Consider the following 20302-nt stretch of genomic DNA (forward strand, 5'->3'; position numbering starts at 1 on the left):
TATTTGTAACTGACTTTTTATTTCCATATTAATTATCACATAATATGAGTAAACTAAACAATAATCTTTTCTATTTCTTCAGACTTTTATTATTAATACATATATAATAAATTGGGCATAAAATTTTATTACAACGAAACATTATTTTCCATGATATAAGAATAGAAGACAAGTAGTATTGTATACTTTTTATATACTATATTAATGATGGTAATTAAATAAATAAACATAATAAATAATTGCTAAAAATGCAATATTGTTAATAAAAGATAATCCTGAAAGTCTATTATAATGTTTTCAGATCACGTGTCGTTTATAATGGATAAATCTTGAATATTTATTATTCGTTCTAACGAGTCTTTGATCTTTTCGACAAATTCATATCTTTTTGCATAATTTCGCAAAATTCAATTATTTTTTACTATAGTTCTATTTTTATGTATAAGTTTTATTTTAACGATATAATAAATCCAATATAGTTTATGCAATGAAAGAAAAGATAATTAAACGAGAATGTTTTAAAAAATAACTCCTTCAATTTTGAATAGATCATTCGTACTCTAGATCAGATGATTTCCGAATTCGACGACACATTAAGCATTGCAGATGTTGAGTCATATAAATTAAATATTACAATCGCATTTAATAACGAATAGTCAATATTTTCTCGAAATTCATAATTTTATTTTAGTATACCTATATATTTTTAATTTTTAAATAACGATAAACATCTAATATGATTCCTTTGTCATTAATTAATCTATTTTTCATTATTTAAAATTATATTATTTTATTCATACGAATATACGCATACTTATACATAAATATGACGTGTTTCACATAGAAATATTATACAATTACTTTGATTTGCCCAACGAAATATACTTATTCAATGCATGCACTCGATCAGGAATGCATATATATATATATATATATATATATATATATATATAGATATGTGTGTGGAGAGAGAGAGAGAGAGAGAGAGAGAGAGAGAGAGGAAGGAAAGATTAGCAAAGGAAAAACTTCTGGCGTGACTAGTAGGTTAGTAATGGCAGGGTTTTGTGCATGATTGTAATGTACATGTGTATACAATATATTGGCGAATAAGTACGATTAAGTTTGTTAGAAGCCAGCATACGTGCCCCTTCGTTCTCTTATCCGGCAAATTTTCTAGCACTTCGTTCCTCCGTCCTTCCTCTCGCCGAATCGCAACTATAAGCGCATGTATACCAACAGCTTATTCCAGATGTAATGGATTTATATTCCGTAACCAGAACTTATTTATAGAATTGCTGTGATAAATTGAAAATGTACGAATTCGAAAATTCCTTCAGGGTAAAAAACAAATTTTGGTTTATACGTTAAGTTGGTTCTGATTAATGTATTGGGCCACGACTTTGCCCTTTCTTTAATGTATTGAGAAATATTTTTTTATTTTTTTAATTGTATCATAACTGATAGTGATCAATATTTATAATTTAAATACTCGATGATAATAATTTATGCCCATTATTTATATTTCTTTACTAATCGAATGTGTTTTTAAAAAAACGTATCGTCTACTCGACTGAATAAATCAAGCGACAACTTTGTATTTACTAATCAAGGGATTAAATATAATCGTGGTTTTCACAAAAATTTACATTTTTTTTTTGTAATTTATGATTTTTCTTTTCTGTTTTGCAAATAGATACCAGTAAAAATATTATGGCACTATAATAAAACCATATACTTACTTTAATCAGCATTTGAAATCAAATCCATTTAACTGTAATGTACGCAAGGGTGATTCGGCCTAAAAGATAAACAAATAAAGAGAGAAATACTACGTCAATATTATAGGTAGAAACTACTAAAAAGTGAGAAAATCGAGAAATAAAGGCAAAGCTAATATTGCCAAGATAAATAAAAAGCCTTTTAATGATATGCCCTATCTTTATGTATACTTCGTGCCAGCTTAATAATAGCCTGTCAAAAATACTACTGACAGTATCTTTTTGTCTCAGTATTGTCTCGATATGAGAAGATAGAATTTCAAAAACTTAACTATTTAAAAGTATAATTGGAGTAATATAAAGATAAAACTTGGAATTACGACTTCCTCATACGTATATTACGAGCATTAAGAATTTCAATAGAGTTTTTAATGTTTCATAAATATTTATATAACTCGCTATAAAATTCAGTGCTACGCTATCGCAGACACCTTAACGTAACTTCATACAACGAACAATCTATTAAAAAAAAAAAAAAAAAAAAAAAAAAAAAAAAAAGAGAGAGAGAGAGAGAGAGAGAAAAGATGTATTGAAAAACATTGGTATCGAAAAATGTTGAAGCTCATATGTGAGATAGCCTAAGCCATGTATTGAAAAACATTCGTATCGAAAAATGTTGAAGCTCATATGTGAGATAGCCTAAGCCATTCGAATGTCCGTAGAAAAAAAAAGAAAGAAAGACCGCCCTTTAACATTCATCAGAACATCCTTTTGCGGTAAACACGAATTCACTCTTCAGCTCTCCCTCCATTTTTCCGGTACGGGTCGTAAACGCTGAATATAGAGAAAAGCGCGCAAAACTGAAAAGCAAAGGTGGGTACAGGAGACAGCCGGAGACTCTCTACCTATGCGCGGCCTCGCACAAATACATACACACGAAATATACAGCGAACGCACCCGGAGCTATCGATCGTGATGTGCCTGGGCGCCCGGACTTGGCTTCGCTCACACTGTCCTGGACGAACTTTCCTGATCAGAAAGTGGAAAGCCTGAGAGCTTGAAAGCTCAAGAGGATATCATTGGCATGTGTGGTGCTCTAAAGGATCTTGGACATTTCGATCGGTTCCATCTCGTTGAAACGCATTCTCGGTTGGTCGCCCGTTTTCATATGCCATGGTGGTCGATGATCAAATTCTCCTTTGGGATCTGATATATCCTTTGTCAAATGAGTTTGGTTGTTCTATGGTATATATTATTTAATAGGATTTATTAATTGACGGCCCAATGGCTCGAGTTTTTCATTATTCCAATTCTATTCAATATATGAATGGATAAGCCCAGCTGTGAATATCAAATATATATATATATATATATATATATATATATATATATCATAAGTTTTGATATCTGAGTGTAATGGTATTTTTCAATAAAATTATATTCCGTTTCCGTACATCCTTATATTCAAAAGGATAACTGTTATTATTACATTATAATATTACGGACTCATTAGCTGAAAAAAAAAATCTTATAATTTCAATTAATTATTTTAAAAAAGTTTAAAATATTTATATTCGATTCTTTAAATATAAGATTTTGTTTTATTTAAATAAGTTTGTATTACTTTGAGGTTGAAAAAGAAATTCATATATATCGCATTGTTTTTAAAAAACACACAGAATTTCAAAACATAAATTAAAAATTGGTAATGATATCCGTTATTATTAATGTAATATAATTAATTATTATATTTTCATTTAATGGCTAAATTTTTTTAATACTATACTTGTTTTCGTATAATTTATTTGTTATACCGTTTTAAATATTTTAATATTGGTAGAGCAGAGAATTTTTTACATAAATAAAGTTTTTATAAATTTGTTAATATTTGTATTTGTTTCGTTGCAATGGAATAAATATTTCTTACATATTTATTTTTCTTTGCATTATGTATTCATCAATTTCAAACAATAATGATTAACTATCATTAATTAATCCGCTTGGTTTTTGTAGTTTATAATAATGAATTATCTAATAAATACGAAATTTAATTAATTTGAATGAAATATAATGTTTAACAATACCTAGAATTTTAGATCAATATATTAATTTATTAATATTATAATCAATCATATCCTTCTTATTTTATAAATACTGATATTAAGCTACCATTATTATATTTTATTCTTATGAAAATTAATTGAATTATAAATAGAGATCCGCGGTGAGAGGTCAGAACTATTAAACTATTTAAAACGAGTAGTATCAGTGTAGGAAAATCCCGTTATATTAAATCCTAAGTAGTTAATATAATAAATTTTAATTTTTACTTCGTTCCAATTTCAATTACAAAATCAATTTTTAAAGTAAATTTAGATATTAATTTATATATTCAATGTAAATTTATTTAAATATTATATTCTCACATTCATCCGTTCGTTCGTCCTCCTCAATTCCTTGTCTTCAGAAAATGTATGTAAAAAGTCATTATACATATTATATTAAAATGCAATAAAGATTGTAAAATAATATCTTTAAAGATTGACGTTAATAATTTTTCAGGGATATTAAAAATATTTTTCAAATATATCATTAAGTCTAATCTTCTTATCTATATAATCATTCTTTATATTGATTTAGATTTATTTTAATAACACAATCAGCAATAAGAAATCTGATAGGTCAATACAATTTTAATTATAGTTCTTTATTCTTTATCTCTCTTTTTCTTTATCTTTATCCTTTATTAACAAAATCTATCAACAAAAAATTTACTGAAGAATATTATTCATCTTGAATTCTGCCTACTGGCATATTATTTATATAACAATTAATAGACAAATTTACTCTGTACCAATTATATCATAGATAATTGAGTCTTTTTTCCATGTTCATTGTAATTAGCACTAATGAATACTGTAACTTTCGTTTAATTAGTACTATGATCAGCTCTCTTCTTAATTGTCATTATGCAAGATTGGCGGGATTAGAAGCTTTTTAAATTATCGATTAAATTGTATATTCAATATACGTATCATTTTTTAGAGACCGTGTTATCTCTAACGATTAAAGTAATTGTTTTATCTCAAGCTAATTTGTTTCAATGTATATCTATATTTTTACTACGTGTTAACTCCTGTTTATTTATTGAATAAATTTTTCATATTTCAATCAGTCTTTGGTTATTTTAGTGATCGTAAAGAAATTAAGTGTCATCGATGACTTTATGTTAGAGAATAAACATGTCTGCATCAATATTTATAATTTTAAAGGCAAAAAATTATAATAATAATATAAAAGAATAACAGAAGAGAAAAATAAATAACAAGGAATCTGGTATTTTTAATTTTTTCGAATTCATTCATTCTATGGCATATAATTTTTTATTCTAATTATTATGATGTTAATAAAAATGAATATTACAATTAAATAATGTAATAGTTTTAATATTAAGAGATGAAATTTAAATTATCTGTACATTATGTATCAAAATGACATGAATTTCACCAGGAGGTTTAAAATAATGCGAAAAGTTAAATTTTATAATATATTTTGATTAAAAAAAAAAAAAAAATTCATTTTAGAATATAATAACAACAATATGTAGAAGGCGAATAAAAATATAAATAGAAATTTAATGAATTATTTCGTATGTTAATGAAAAATTTCATCAAAATCGTGAAGATTTCCTACTACAAAAAAAAAAAAAAAAAAAAAAAAAAAAAAAAAAAATGTCTCTCTAGATAAATTAGTCGACAGAAGACATAAAAAGCAATTCCTCCTTAATATAGACCCGCGTATGCTAATTTAAAGCGAAAATTATGTCAAAACCGATATATTTCTGTAAAAAGAGAAATATCTATAGCGCTATACATAAAAAATGACTACCACTTACTACGAGAGAAAACAGAATTTCGCTTTTGAAAGTATTATGCAGAATGCTTCGACACTCTGCCTTTTGAAAAACGATAGGAAAAAGATGGCTATACGCGCATATGTAAATGACGTTCATATTAACAAACACATCCAGTGCATATAGGACTGAACAGAGACAGTAATCACTATTTCAACGTCCATTTCCTGTCTCGCATGCATAAGGCTTAAATTGGATACTTTTCACCTCGTGATATAAATTGTCAGGTTACAACTAAGCTCTCAACGATTATATTTTCTCTATGGTTTAACTAATTTTAGATATTATTTGAATTCCTATTTTCATTTGACATTTTGTCTTTTTGCTTAAACCATCCATTCTCCATATTCATGAGTTACCGGACAATTAATCGCACAGTTTCTAGTCATTGATTGCTTAGTAACTTCACTAGCATTTGCTATTGCCTGTTCATTTCGAGGCTCATATTGTAATATTCAATAATATTGTCTTTTAATTTATACATTTTACTTAATAAATTACTCTGACAAATGTAAATATATATATATATATATATATGTGCCCGTGTAAAGAAAAGTTGTTTAAGCAGTGCTTTTGACTTGGTAATTAATTTTTAAAATTCTTATATTATAGATGAAAATGTACCTTCGATATTTGATTTCGCATTACGATTATGATAGAAAGATCATTTGAATAAAGTAATGCACATAGAATTTGGTAAATGAGTCACAAACGTAAAAGGTCACAGCTGAATAAAATCGTATACTATTCTTCCCCAATTCTTTTCCATAAAAAATCATTAAACTCTATTATTTGCAACAGTATTTTACTTTTAACTATTGCTTAATCCTATATAACTATTTGGGAAAGTTATAAAATATTAATTAATAGTAAAGCACATTCGATATAATAGTAATTGTTTCTTTTGCGCTTGAATTCAATATATTTTTATTCTTATTCCACATATACTTTAATTAGATTACGTATAATATTATTTTTGTTTATTTAAAAAGTAATATAATTAATATGTATTTATTTAATGAATAATATAGTTTGGTGTATTATTTTGAATAAAAATCATGTATTTCTGAATTTGAATAGAAATAATATTTATACATTTTTTTCTTTTCATATAAATTATGAAAAAATTCCTAACGTAAATATTACATTATGTAATATTAATTAATTTAAAAAAACACTTTAAGCTTTTAAGTAATAAATATTTGAATAAAGTAAAATTTAATTTTTATGGTGTATTAATTAATAAAATTTGAAAATTCAAATTTGATTTTGATGTATTTAAAAGTAAATTTTTTTTAAGGAGCATCGATAACGGATAAAAATTTGAACGATCATACCAGAAATCCATTAATTCCTATATGTATTTCGTGTTAGCTCATTGCACCTATAATTAGATAACGATAAGGACTCACCTATATTAATTAATTATAAACAGAACATTCGAGTAAAGCAGTTTAATGAATAACTAAGAAATGTTTATCCACCACAATTATTTCCAAATTGAATATGAATGAGAATAAAAATGAGAATAAAAACACGAGTAAAGTAAAAGAGAGAGAGAGAGAGAGAGAGAGAGAGAGAGAGAGAGACTGAATGATTCTTTAGAACAACGTCAATAATAACTCTAACGTCATTTTGTTTATTTAATATTTTTATCCTCACTTTTCATTTTTACGATATTGTATGGGGACAGAAACATTTTTTATCCATTATTTTAGTGAAATACGTAAATGGCACACACATAAATAAAAAATAATATAGTAAGACATTATTATGAAAGGAGTAAAAATGTATTAAACGTCACAGTACTAACAAAAATATGATCAAATTTGAAAATCGACTCATTTCAAAAAGTACAACGTATTACGCTTTATCTTTTTACTTTGGAATATTCTTTTTAGCGGTTACATCAAAATCCACGTGCACTCCCATAGTTAATGTAGAGAGTTAACGTAATAAATTTCTCACATAGAAGCGATATCGTTAGACTCCTATAATCTTTTAATGCGCATCTTTTTCGTCCTAGTGTTAGGGGAAAAATATTTCTTATATACTAAAGCGGCATGTGGTGATCCTAGGATGTGTCGTCGTACGCCGTCGAGTAATCTTTAGTCATTAATTAACTAGATACTATGTATTGCTATCCTCAAACTAGTCGACAATCTTGTTATAATTTTCTCTTTGCACATTTCTTCCCTTCTTCGCCCTTCTTTGCACGTTTTTTCTCTTTTTTGAAATACTCGAGTCCATTTCTTGAACATTTGTAAACGTTATCGAGCGCACGCGAATCTTTTTTATTCACTCAGCAAATACGTTTTCTTAACTCTATTTCTCTAATAAAACTTAATAATAATTAATAGAAAATTTTTTGTAAATTAAGAGATAATAATTTTATATGATTTAAATATGCAATTATTTAGTACATATGGTTTGCAGAAAACGTAGTTTATAATCCCATTCATACAATATTACATTTATTAAGTTTACGATAGAAAGTTTTTTAAATGATATGTTATTTGTATACTTCATTTTAAAATATTATATAGTTTTAGTATTTTTTTTTTTTTTTATATTAAAGAATATAGCCATTGCAATAGTAAAATATTATATTGAGATAATAATAACCGATAACTACCGTGATAACTAATATTAGAGGTACTTACTATAATATATAAAATTTATTATAAAACTATAATGGGTTTCTTGAAATCAATATATAACTGATTTTTGGTAATGCTATAACGCACATAACACTACCCGAAATTATTCATTTATTATAAGCTACGTTTATCCACAAAATATAGTTAAATGATATTTTACAACAATACGAACAATTTTTCGTGAAATATATATATAAATTTATTATTATAATGTATAACAAAGATTAGTAATACACTATATAAAATTAAAAAATAAAAATCGATATTTCTTCTAAGAATATTAAAACATTTCCTTTACTAATAAATGTTGCAAGTAAAATCACTCAAGAGACGGTATATTGTTTGCAATTGAATTACAGATCTAAACAATAGGCATATGAAAACTGCAATGATCAATGTACGACGTAAAATGCTTTTTTTCAAAATCTGCCTCTTATTGTCGTGAAATGGTATTCTTGCGACTTAATAGTTCATGGGAAGGGAACTTTGTTCGTCAGCTTGAGCGTCAGAAAACTTTTTCATGAACGATAAAAGCTTACAGCAGAATAATAAATATAGCTCGCACTCATATTCTACTTCTTATTGCTGATTATTTGATTCTTGTGAGCAACTTGCAACTATAAGATTTAACCACTTAAAAGCGAAAAAGAATCCTTTCGATAATCTAAAAATTTATAAAAATTTTTAATGAATATAATATTTATTATTTAAGTATACATTTCGTTATTTCATATAATTATTTTTCTTTACACGTCGATAAATTTATTCTTATATATATATATATATATATACACACACACACACAGACACAATTAAATAAATAAACATTGTTGTTTATATTAAATGGTCATATTACGTACGAATAGCAAATAAATACCTTTTAATTACTTTTAATACCACAAACGGTAATGATATTTGTATATAATAAATCCTATTTTTATACACCAATGAAACACCATATTTTGCAAACATGTATATAAATAAATTAACATATTAATGAAAATATAATTGAATACTGCAAAATAGTCATTCCATCATTGTTTGAGAAGATAATGAATTATATAAGACGAGTAAAAATATAGTATATTACTAGAATTAGATTTGTTACAAATCTATGATGAGAGTACGAATTTGTAAAGAATTTTATTTAAGTAGATTGCACAGTATTGTATGAGTAAGATTTCGAGATTCTCCATACACTGATAACAGAAATAGAAGAGAACATTTTGCCCTAAAAGAAGTTCAATATCTGTGCCGATAAAAAATCGTCCCTTCTTTTTTGTTTTATTTTGTTTTTTTTGTTTTTTGTTTTCACATAAGAGGAATATAAGAAACTCTCATCGGTAGTAATGAAAAGATAAATTGAGATTGATATGCGTTTAGAAAGGGAGAGTTCGAAAGCACTATAGTCGAAGTACTAATGAAAAGCCAAGGATGTCAAGGATGAAAAAAACTGTAACGTGATTGAGAGCCTAGAGTACTCGGGATAGTACTTTTTTAGATGCATTTTGCATTTCGTTGCTTTTACTATAACAGAAAATGAAAATTATTTATAAAGGTAATAAAAATTTATCTCCTTGAGTCATTATCATTTCATTTTAACATTAATCAAAAAACCATCATTCGCTCGAAGCTTCATTTCATCTGTATAAGTTCCTGAAATTTTCAAATGAACTTGTGATAGCAGAACTATTTGTTCAATTTATGTTACCAAAAAATATTTTACATTATTGTTATTCATTGTATTATATACCATGCAGTAAAGTAATGATCTCTGGTAAAAATATTATAAAATATGAGATATGTATTATTATTTAATAATATAAAGTAAACTACAATTTATTTCAATAATTTAAAATAAAGCACAAAAATGGTTCAATAGCATTATCCTTATGAATTATAATATTCACGAAACAAAACATAATAAAATAGTAATAGAACAATATATGAAATATAAGTTGTATGACATAGAAAGTAATACAGAACAATGTAAAGGGAAGCGCAAACTTTATTAGAGTAAGAGTTCTACAAAAGCTTTATATGAAGGGAAAAATCTAAAACAATCCAAATTGTGATTTGCTTAAGCTTTTTCAATCGGCTTATTTCTTAAGTATATTTGTGAACTTGAGTACTTTATAAGGAAGTCAATATTTAAGAGAATACCTTATTCTTATCATTATACATTATTTTTTGTATATTTGAATAAACGATTACTATTAAAAGAAAAAAATGATATAATTATATATATTTTGTTTGTCAGTTTGATTTACTTTATATTTCTCTATTGCAATGAGAAGCTAAATAAATTAAAAGTATATTAAAATTATAGTTAAAATGATAATGAAAATGAAAATAATATTAATATAATTACATGTCTACTATTTTTTAATCTAATTTTATTTGCTACTGATTTTAAAATATTTCAACTATATTTATTTGTTATTTTGAAATATTTAATTTTTTAACTGTTAGTTAAGCTCTGTGCATAAGCCCATATAATTGTATTTAAATAATATTTTAATAATGTGCTATTATATATATATATATATAATAGCACATTCTTTCTAGGAATTATTATTATAATAAAGTATTATTACAATCAATTTGATATATATATATATGGTTGAAATACCACATTTATACAAAAAAATTTATGTAAGAATCATTTATAGTAAAAGTCTGAAATTATATTTAATTTGTAATAATTGTAAAAATAATATTATTTGATAAAATGAGAAAATACAAGAAAACAGTTATGATAATAATAATAACAATAATAATAATGATAATAATAATAATAATAATAATAATAATAATAATAATAATAATAACAATAATAATAATAATAATAATAGTATCATTTATAAAGCAGACTTAATTAGGCTTTATCTATGTACAAGACAGGTCATTATTACATCGATTATTATTATTAAATACATTACACGTACGCCGAGATGTTCATCCTCTTTCAATCTGTCGCACCGATGTTTATTTGTTGCAAGTCACTTACAGAATCATTGTTGCACTCGCCCTACCTATTTGTCTCTTTTTTATTCAGGTATAATACATACTCCTGTCGCTTTATTTCACGCTTGAAATATTTCTAATGTAGTTTTACGTCATTGGAATGCAAATAATTTTAATGAAACATACATAACATTAACAGAAATTCCAGATTATAATGATAATTATTGATATCTAAAGGAAAAGAATATTTCATATGTATATATACTTAGATCTTTGCTTTTTTATTTTTACTTTAGTTTTGTTAGTTACACACGCGTACAGGCAATTTTATATTTATTTAAATCATATAATTGCTCATTTAACTTTACCACCACTTATTAAAACAGTTTTTATTACACTGTATATATTAAATTTTACTCTTAATAAAGTTTAAAACATTTATTGTAAAAGTATATAATTCTAATTTCACAATACTTTAATATTAATAATTAGAATAAATATGAATACTAACTATTTTGTCGCAAATCAAATGCATAGAATTTTATAGTAATGTAAATAAAAATATCTGCTACATATAAATTCATCGAATACTTTATAAATTTCAATGTAATTGTTTTTATGCCATTGTTATGTTTTTAAAAAGAAAATCTTAAGCAATGATTAAATAATTTAAAAATTTTTAATTTTCTTTTCAACTTGTGAGCTATCTGTTTTAAGATTTTTTTTTTTTAGAGTTTTTAAATTTATTACGTGTTTGCACTTTAATTTGGAATTGTTTGTAGAAACAATATTTCAATTATCGCTGAATTCATTACGACAAATCCACGTATTCAAATTTTTCGAATGTTATAATCGCTTGAATACCATTGAGTTTTAGGATTCTATATGGAAAATTTATTGACTAAATTATCAATTCATAAAATTTAGTAAAATAATTTTTATATTTCTAACGTAATCTTCAGTTTGAATAAGTATTATAAAAACATTGAATTTTTGATTTTACAAACTTTACATAACATTAAAAAAAGAAATGATTATATATACAAAAAACAATCATAATTTATTGATTGCTTAAATATAAGCATTTTAAAATATTCAATATATATATATATGCGTTTCTCTTTATTTATGTAATGAAAATGTTTCAAGTTTGATTAAATATAGATTTAACTCGTTAGCTCATCTACGCATATGTAAGTAGTAGATGTAGACTACTTCAAGAAACTTTGATCTACTGCTTCTTGATCTTCCATTTCGAAATTTCTTTATATATTTATTTATATAAAATTTTAAATATCTTTTATTATTTTCATTATATCCTTTTTACATTCGTTTAATTCCCATTTAATTAAAAGCATACGTGAATATTATTTTGATTGTATGTGATAGAGCATTGTATAAATATATTTTTGGATGTTCTCTTATTCTCATCATATATTCATCAAATAAAATATTATTATAAAAGACGAATTGATATTTCAGCCTTTGTTAGATATTTTGCAAATTAATTAATTATCTTTAGCTATAATAATTATTATAAATGTTAATTTTAAGAATAATACCTTTATTCAAATGTTTTTATACTTGCTTATGTAAATTCAAAATTTACAAGAACATATATTTTATTATAAGTATTAATAAATAATCTTTATATTGATAATAAATAATTTGATATTTAGAAAGTCATATTCTACATGGAACATTTTACTTACTAAAAATAAAAATTTAAGAAAGTTTTAAAATAAATATTTATCGATTGTACATTTTATCTTAAATATTCCAATAGAAAATCATAATCTTTATGAATTTCTAGTATATTTCTTTAAAAAATATTATTGAGTTGTATAGATATGATATTTGGTATAAATACTATATATATATATATATATATATATATATACACTCTTTGCTAAATCCAAACTATTTTTAACTTCCATGATTTTTCACAACTTTTACGAATTGATTTGAGCTATGCATAATGTAAAGCTGTAATAATCACATCAATACAAATATTTTTCTCATAAAGTTTTTGCATAAAACGCTTTCCTGATGAAAATATCCATTATTTATATGTATTACCTTTACAACAGAAATTTATATTCACTAATTACATTTGCATTACTGATATTTATGTAAATTTTATACAAGATCTTTATATATATATAAATATTCAAATTTTTTAGAAAATTGTATAATGTATTTTTAAATTATTATTATTGATTATATCTCTAATTATATATACCTTTTACAGATAAAAAAAGCAAACAAGTAAAATCAAAATTGTGTTTTCAAAAACTGTAGGACAGTACATATGTAAGGCTAGTTTATATAAATAGAAAATAATAGATAAACAGGAATAAAACGAAATCATCTTAATTTATTTTATGTTGATTTCTTATTTGCATATGTAAGAGCGAAAATAAAATCGAGAAAGAAAGTATAATCTATAAGGTATGAAGATTGTCAATGAAATAATAAATATTTTTAAAATATAAAATATAAAATATTTTAATATTTTTTATAGAATTTTTTAATGTATTTAAACAGTATATTTATTATTACTATATTTTTATTATTATCATAATATATTTAAGCGAACTATACTATTTTCTCAGTGCATATGTGTATATATATAATATATATATAGGTATATTAGTAAAAAAATTTATCGTGAAAAATTATTTATTTAACTCTGATTAATATTTGCGAGTTATTAATAATAGCGATTTATAATTGTTAGAGTGTTCTTGTTTATCTATTTTTTCTTTAATTTTTAATTTATTTCACATAAGATTGTGTATAAGTATGTGTTCATTAAAATTTTTATTTTTTTAAATTAGTTTTGGTTTATATTAATATTTTTATTTATTCTGTCTCATTCTATATCAAACTGTACATAATTCAATTATTTTCATTTCAATGATTTATTTTTATTTCAATTTGCTTTGTAGATGTTAAAATAACAAAACACTACGTATAGATGTAATCTTCACAATTAAAAATATTAATGAACATATTGTATATTAAAAGAAATGTATTTGATTGTACATTAAACTCGACGTAATGGTTATCTATTTATTAAAAACTCGTTTGTAAATTAGTAATAATAATGTTAGATATAATTGAAATTTTTTCCTAGACAGATTCTGATAATTTAAGCAGTTAGTATTTTAATAATCCATACTTTGAGATACGTTAAATAAAGAGGGTGCAGGCACAAATACTTACAGTAAAAACGGGATAAAATACAAGAAAATTCGAAATAACAAAAATCCTATTAAAAAACGTTAATGACCGTATCTTCAAATAGGAAAAACACGCAAGACTTATTTGTATCACAAGAGCTTTTCAGTAGGAGGTACTCTTTTTTTTTTTTTTTTTTTTTTTGAACAAAGAGACATGCGATTATGAGAGCACGAAATAATGGTAATTGTTAGGATACTTGGATTATATTAGACCAAAATTATGGTCCTGCAAGCCCATTACATACATTATTTATATGAATTGTCTAAGATTCTCATTCGCAATAACTATCATATAAATTTATAATTTTATTAATTTAAATTATTGATGCACGAAAATCATTTCAAATTAGTATTGAAATGTTGTCATTTATATTAGATTTTAAAAGTAATTGGATTTAATAATTACTAATTCATTTATCAGAGGTTTTATTATTTTATTCGGTTTTGTTATTTTAGATAAAAATATTGTATATGCTTTATTTATAATTGAATGTAAATAAGTGATTATAAAAATGTTTTTATAGTTATTCTCTTGGTAGAAATAAAAAGTAACAATGGTATACATAATCGTTTTCTTGTATCTGAGACAACAAAGGATATATCCTTGTTCATACATTGCTTAACCGTATTTAATATCCTTTCAGACGTTATAATAATATTATATACATGTATACGATATTAATATCATATTAAAAATCAGTGTATTAATATGATTTTTATTTAAAAAATAAATTTAAAGCAAATTTATTTGAGTAATCGAGATGGAGATTAAGATCGGGGAAGAGACATACAGACTATCCAATAGATATTCATAGTAGTAAGAGATAGTCGGTCACTTTCTCTCACCTATGCCCGGAGAAAGGCCTCAATCGATTTTTAACTCTCAGGGGTTTCGCATCCTTTACTATCCCACTTTCATCCCTTCTTTCTTCACGCACAAATATAGTTGTATACGTTGTTCTCATGTGTATATATTGTACTATGTATATATCTTACTAGGTACATGAAAATAGTATAAAAGAAGTCAAGGTGAAGCTAGGAATACAAATTCACCGAATAAGATGTTTCTAGCATAAGTCAGACAGAGAGCGAAAGAAGAGAAAGAGAATGTGTGTGTGTGTGTGTGTGTGTGTGCGTGCGTGCGATTGCGCGCGCGCGTGTGTGTGAAATATGGCATAAGATTAAATATTATCTAAAATGGTTAAATTGTATAAAATAATAGTTTATATAAAATAAATAAACTAAATGCATCCTAATCTTTCTTATCATTCGATACATCAAGTATAAACAAATATTTCATTTAAATCCTATATATACATATTAATATATTTATATACGCGCATATGTAATCATACATGCGTATACACACTCATATCCATTCGCATGCACACATATATTTCATAAGGATAGGAGCATTCGTATTCGTTTATTTGCTTTGTTTTACATGTTAACGTTTAAAAAATTTCATTTATTCCAATAGTCTATTAACTCCAGAGTGCTTCGAATGTTTGCAAAGAGCAAAGTAAATCGTACGAGTAGATGAGAATTGCGAATGATGTCTGTAATTTGCTGGAAACGGAAATATCCTGTTATGGGTAGATGCTCTTCTACAGTGTCACTCCAAGAAAAATCTCGCAACAGGCAGGCGATTATTGAGCTGCGTATAATACGTAAAGCCGTGAATTCCGAAGCGAGTAATCACTGGAATATCAGAATATATGTAATTATTGTCAAAGAATTTTTATTTAATCAAAATTCAAATGGCTTTGAGTATGAAAGGTTTGACAGGGTTAGGTAAGTGGAAAATTAGTATTACCTTGCAGACAAGGTGTATAGTTTGATTGACTTTTCCTTTGTGCATGAAAACGTATCTTGCTATACGTAAATGGGATTACTGAAATGAAGTGAAATTTACGTAAAAATTTTGATGTGCTGTTTAGGCAGAAGAAAATGATTTATGTTACATAAATATTTATGTAGAATTTTATTCAAATACTCAATTTTCAAATTGACTAGTGACTTCACATGACGTGCTGATTTAAATTTTTTAAATACAAGACTGCTTTTTTACGTTCATAAATTATACCTTAATAACTTCTCTAATTAAGAAATTATATTTATATATATATATATATATATATTACTGCTTAATTAGTGGAGTTACGTTCAAAGTTTACCTCTTTAATTATACGCGAGCTTCGGCAAAAGCTAGCAAAAAAATAGGAAACCAAGGAAATGCAACCGTAAGAGTCTGCATCAAAGGTCATGAACGATAATTACTAATGGAATGGAATGTCTTGAATTATTTTCTATTTTATTTAATTGTTAGCTAGAGAAATGTTTTTCTCTTTAATAAATCTAATATCATGAAAATTGTACGTTTCAATTTAGTTATTGCATTATTAAATAGACTAATTGGGAGAAAATAGTTTTAATGATCAAAGTTATAAATAATTTTTAGATAGAAACAAGGATCGTTCCAATAACGCTCAAAATCTGTTGTAAAATTCTTTACAATAATATGACATTTATTTCAAGCACAAAATATTATTCTGAAAATATCAAATTTTAAGATTCCCTATAAATAAGCTTTCATCTTCTTTCTAGTATATTAGTTGATGTAAATCTCGACGATACATGATTATCCGAGAGTTCTATAAAAAAAAAACCTAATTTTCGTAATAACATTCAGTACGAGTAGATTTTAACATCCCCTCGACACTATTTTCCCTTGAAATATCTAAAATAATTTGATTGACTTGTCAAGTGACGAAATATAACCATACACAATTCATCTTTCAAGATAATAAATTTCGATAACTCACAATATCTCGGCACGATCATTCTAAGCAACGCCTAAAGACTGAAAATTTCAAATGAAATATTTGAACTTTCGATTCACGTGCATTCAGTTGGGCCAATCAACACGGTTCGTACGCACCCAACTCACACATTTTACAAAAAATTATATTTCACTGTACGCCAATGTACATTGTAGTTCATCTAATAGCTTCTTGGTATTTTGCAGCTTTTTGTATCTTTCTCGACGGTGTTGTTAGTCGATTCACGTAGCCAGCGAATGGAGGTCGGAAGGTCTGTGTGTATATAGGATAGATGGTCGATAAACTTGTTGCTCAGCCCTGACGGTGACTGCCGCTGTTACCTCCTGCCACGTTACGCGTGTTGCTCCTTCGTGCACACATGGAAAATTCCATCCCTCCACCTGTCAGCAGTTTCTCTCTTAACATACACTCTTTACGCGCACACTCTACCCCCCCCCCCCCAATGATTTTGCATCCGCAAGACCATATAAAAATAAGCCCTGCATTTTTGAATTCTATGCCTTTATTACAGTCTCTTTCGATCTATCTCTTCTCCCTTTCTTTTATTTTGTCTTTCGTTTTGTTTTGGCGGATGTATCGAGCTCGATTACAACCGGCCGTTCCTTTTGCAAATTTTTCTTGGCGTGTTCAAAAGCTTATGAATTTAAAAATTGCCTTGTTATTGTTGATATGTTATTTTGTGCCCGAGTGATTTGAAATTGTATTTAACTTATTTATATTTGCCCGAAGTTTTTATATAATTGAATATATTTCAATGTTTTATTTCTTCTTTTTTTTTTTCACATAGATAACCCAAAATTTAATGTAGAGTAAATAAAAAATTACTTTATATACAGCGTAATTTATTGAAAGAAAATAAAATTGAAGTATTTTACGTAACATCTTTATTATTTAAATTAATTATTGAAATTACATATTTAAAATATTTTATATGAAGAGATATTAAATTAATAGTATACTGTTCTATTTTCCTCAATCTGGATGAAAATTTTTATAAACTTTATATGATTTTATGTATCGTTTGTAAAATCCAGAATTTATTAGATTTAAAAGTTATTGTTATTATATCTCAAATTTCCTATCTATAATTAGCGATGGAAATATTATTATCTTCGAACTTTAGTTTTAATAACAGAATTTAGTAGTTTGAAATAAATGGATGAAATTATCATAATGTAATATGAAAATATTTTAAATAATGTGATACGCAAATTCAATTACAATAACTAAAAAAATATTACGATAATCTCAGCAAGTCATTAAAATTTTTCTATTATTCTAATATAGAATATTATATAAATTATAATTCTTCATAAACAGACTGCCGTACGACAATAGAAGTAAAAATATCCCCATCGATCTTGTATAAGTATCGTTAATAAAATTATAAACTTGATAAACTATTTAGTATTTTATTATACGTATAAAGTAGCTTTATTATACAATAAATATGTACATAATAAATGACATTTAGTAATTATAATAAAAGAATTGCTTAATACAGCTATATTTACCAATAATATTAAATACATACTAAATAGGTGATTTTCTTCTTTTATCTACATTGAAATCAATCGAGGCTCGGATAATAAAAAGACGTAAAATATTATTACATAATGGCAAAGTGACTCCCATTCTAAAACGTAGGAATGTCTTAAAGTCTCGAACGAGATGATATCACAATGGCTAGAGCCCATCAGTGACACACAAAGACATGATCGACAGTCAAAGATTTTTGTACTCCGGAGATGGGCAATTTCTCATCGAAATGGTTACGTCGTGCCGTTTCACGAGACTATAAATGATCATAAAGAATGGAAGGAGCGGGAGACCAGGACACTCCTTGCTTTTGCCGCACCAAAGACGGATGATATTGCTTGCACCCAAGTGAAAAATCTAGGATACTAGATTCCTCATTCTTTGGACGTTTAGTATCATTATCCATACATTCGATTTGTCTTCGAATACATTAATTTATTAATAATTAATATTCGTATGATCTCTTATACTTATTATTGAGCAATTTGCTTGTATTTTATTAGAAAAAATTTCAATGATAAGCCTAAGTGGTTTGGTCTTACATCGATCGCTAATGAATATTTAAAGTTGTTGTTGTTGTTGTTTTTTTTTTTATATTTTCAAGCTTCTTTATGCTGAATAACATAGTATTTATCTTAATAATGGTGAATTTATATAGATGAAACTTCATTTACATTTTTTTCAAAATAAAAATTCATAGAGCAACATTAAAATACAATTTTATATTCATCGATTTTGTTATTTGAAGACTTATGTAATTTGATTATATAATATTGATAAACAATATTCGATATTTCTATTTTCTCCATTCGTTTACAATTGTATGCTCATCTCATATTTGTAAAAAAATATACAATTTAATTATACAATTCTACAATTCTCTAATTACTATATCATTATTATCAATATGATTGTTGCAATTGTCATCATCGCCATCGTCACTACCATCATCGTGATTATCGTTATTTAATGTAAGATTTAGCTTGAAAATTTAAACAATCTTTTTTTCCAGCTTTTTATAAAAAAAAATCTAGATCTCAGTAAAAATAAAAAAAAAAAATAAAGAATAGAAATGAAAAATAATGAAAAATAATAAAATACCTCGAGAGCGAATATTGTGGCATAAAATAAGTGATCTTATGCATAAAAATATCATTTTTCTTTTATTCATTTTGAGATTTATCATAGGATTATCTTTTCGTTTCCTTGCATTCCCAGTGGAATCTCGGTACACGCATTAGCCAGATTATTGAAAATACGTATGTGCGTTGGACTGCGAAGGACTCATTTCTTGTGTCAATCGTTGAATGCACATCGTCAACACAGTGGAAAGTCTAAATAAGCGATAGTTTCGCAAAGGTGTTTTCCGAAACTCCCCAGGGTTGTTGTCACTCCTCCATTTTTCTTGCTTTCTTCA

Source organism: Ceratosolen solmsi, unplaced genomic scaffold (genome assembly GCF_000503995.2).
Source record: "Ceratosolen solmsi marchali unplaced genomic scaffold, CerSol_1.0 scaffold1, whole genome shotgun sequence".
In the NCBI taxonomy this organism is placed as follows: domain Eukaryota; kingdom Metazoa; phylum Arthropoda; class Insecta; order Hymenoptera; family Agaonidae; genus Ceratosolen; species Ceratosolen solmsi.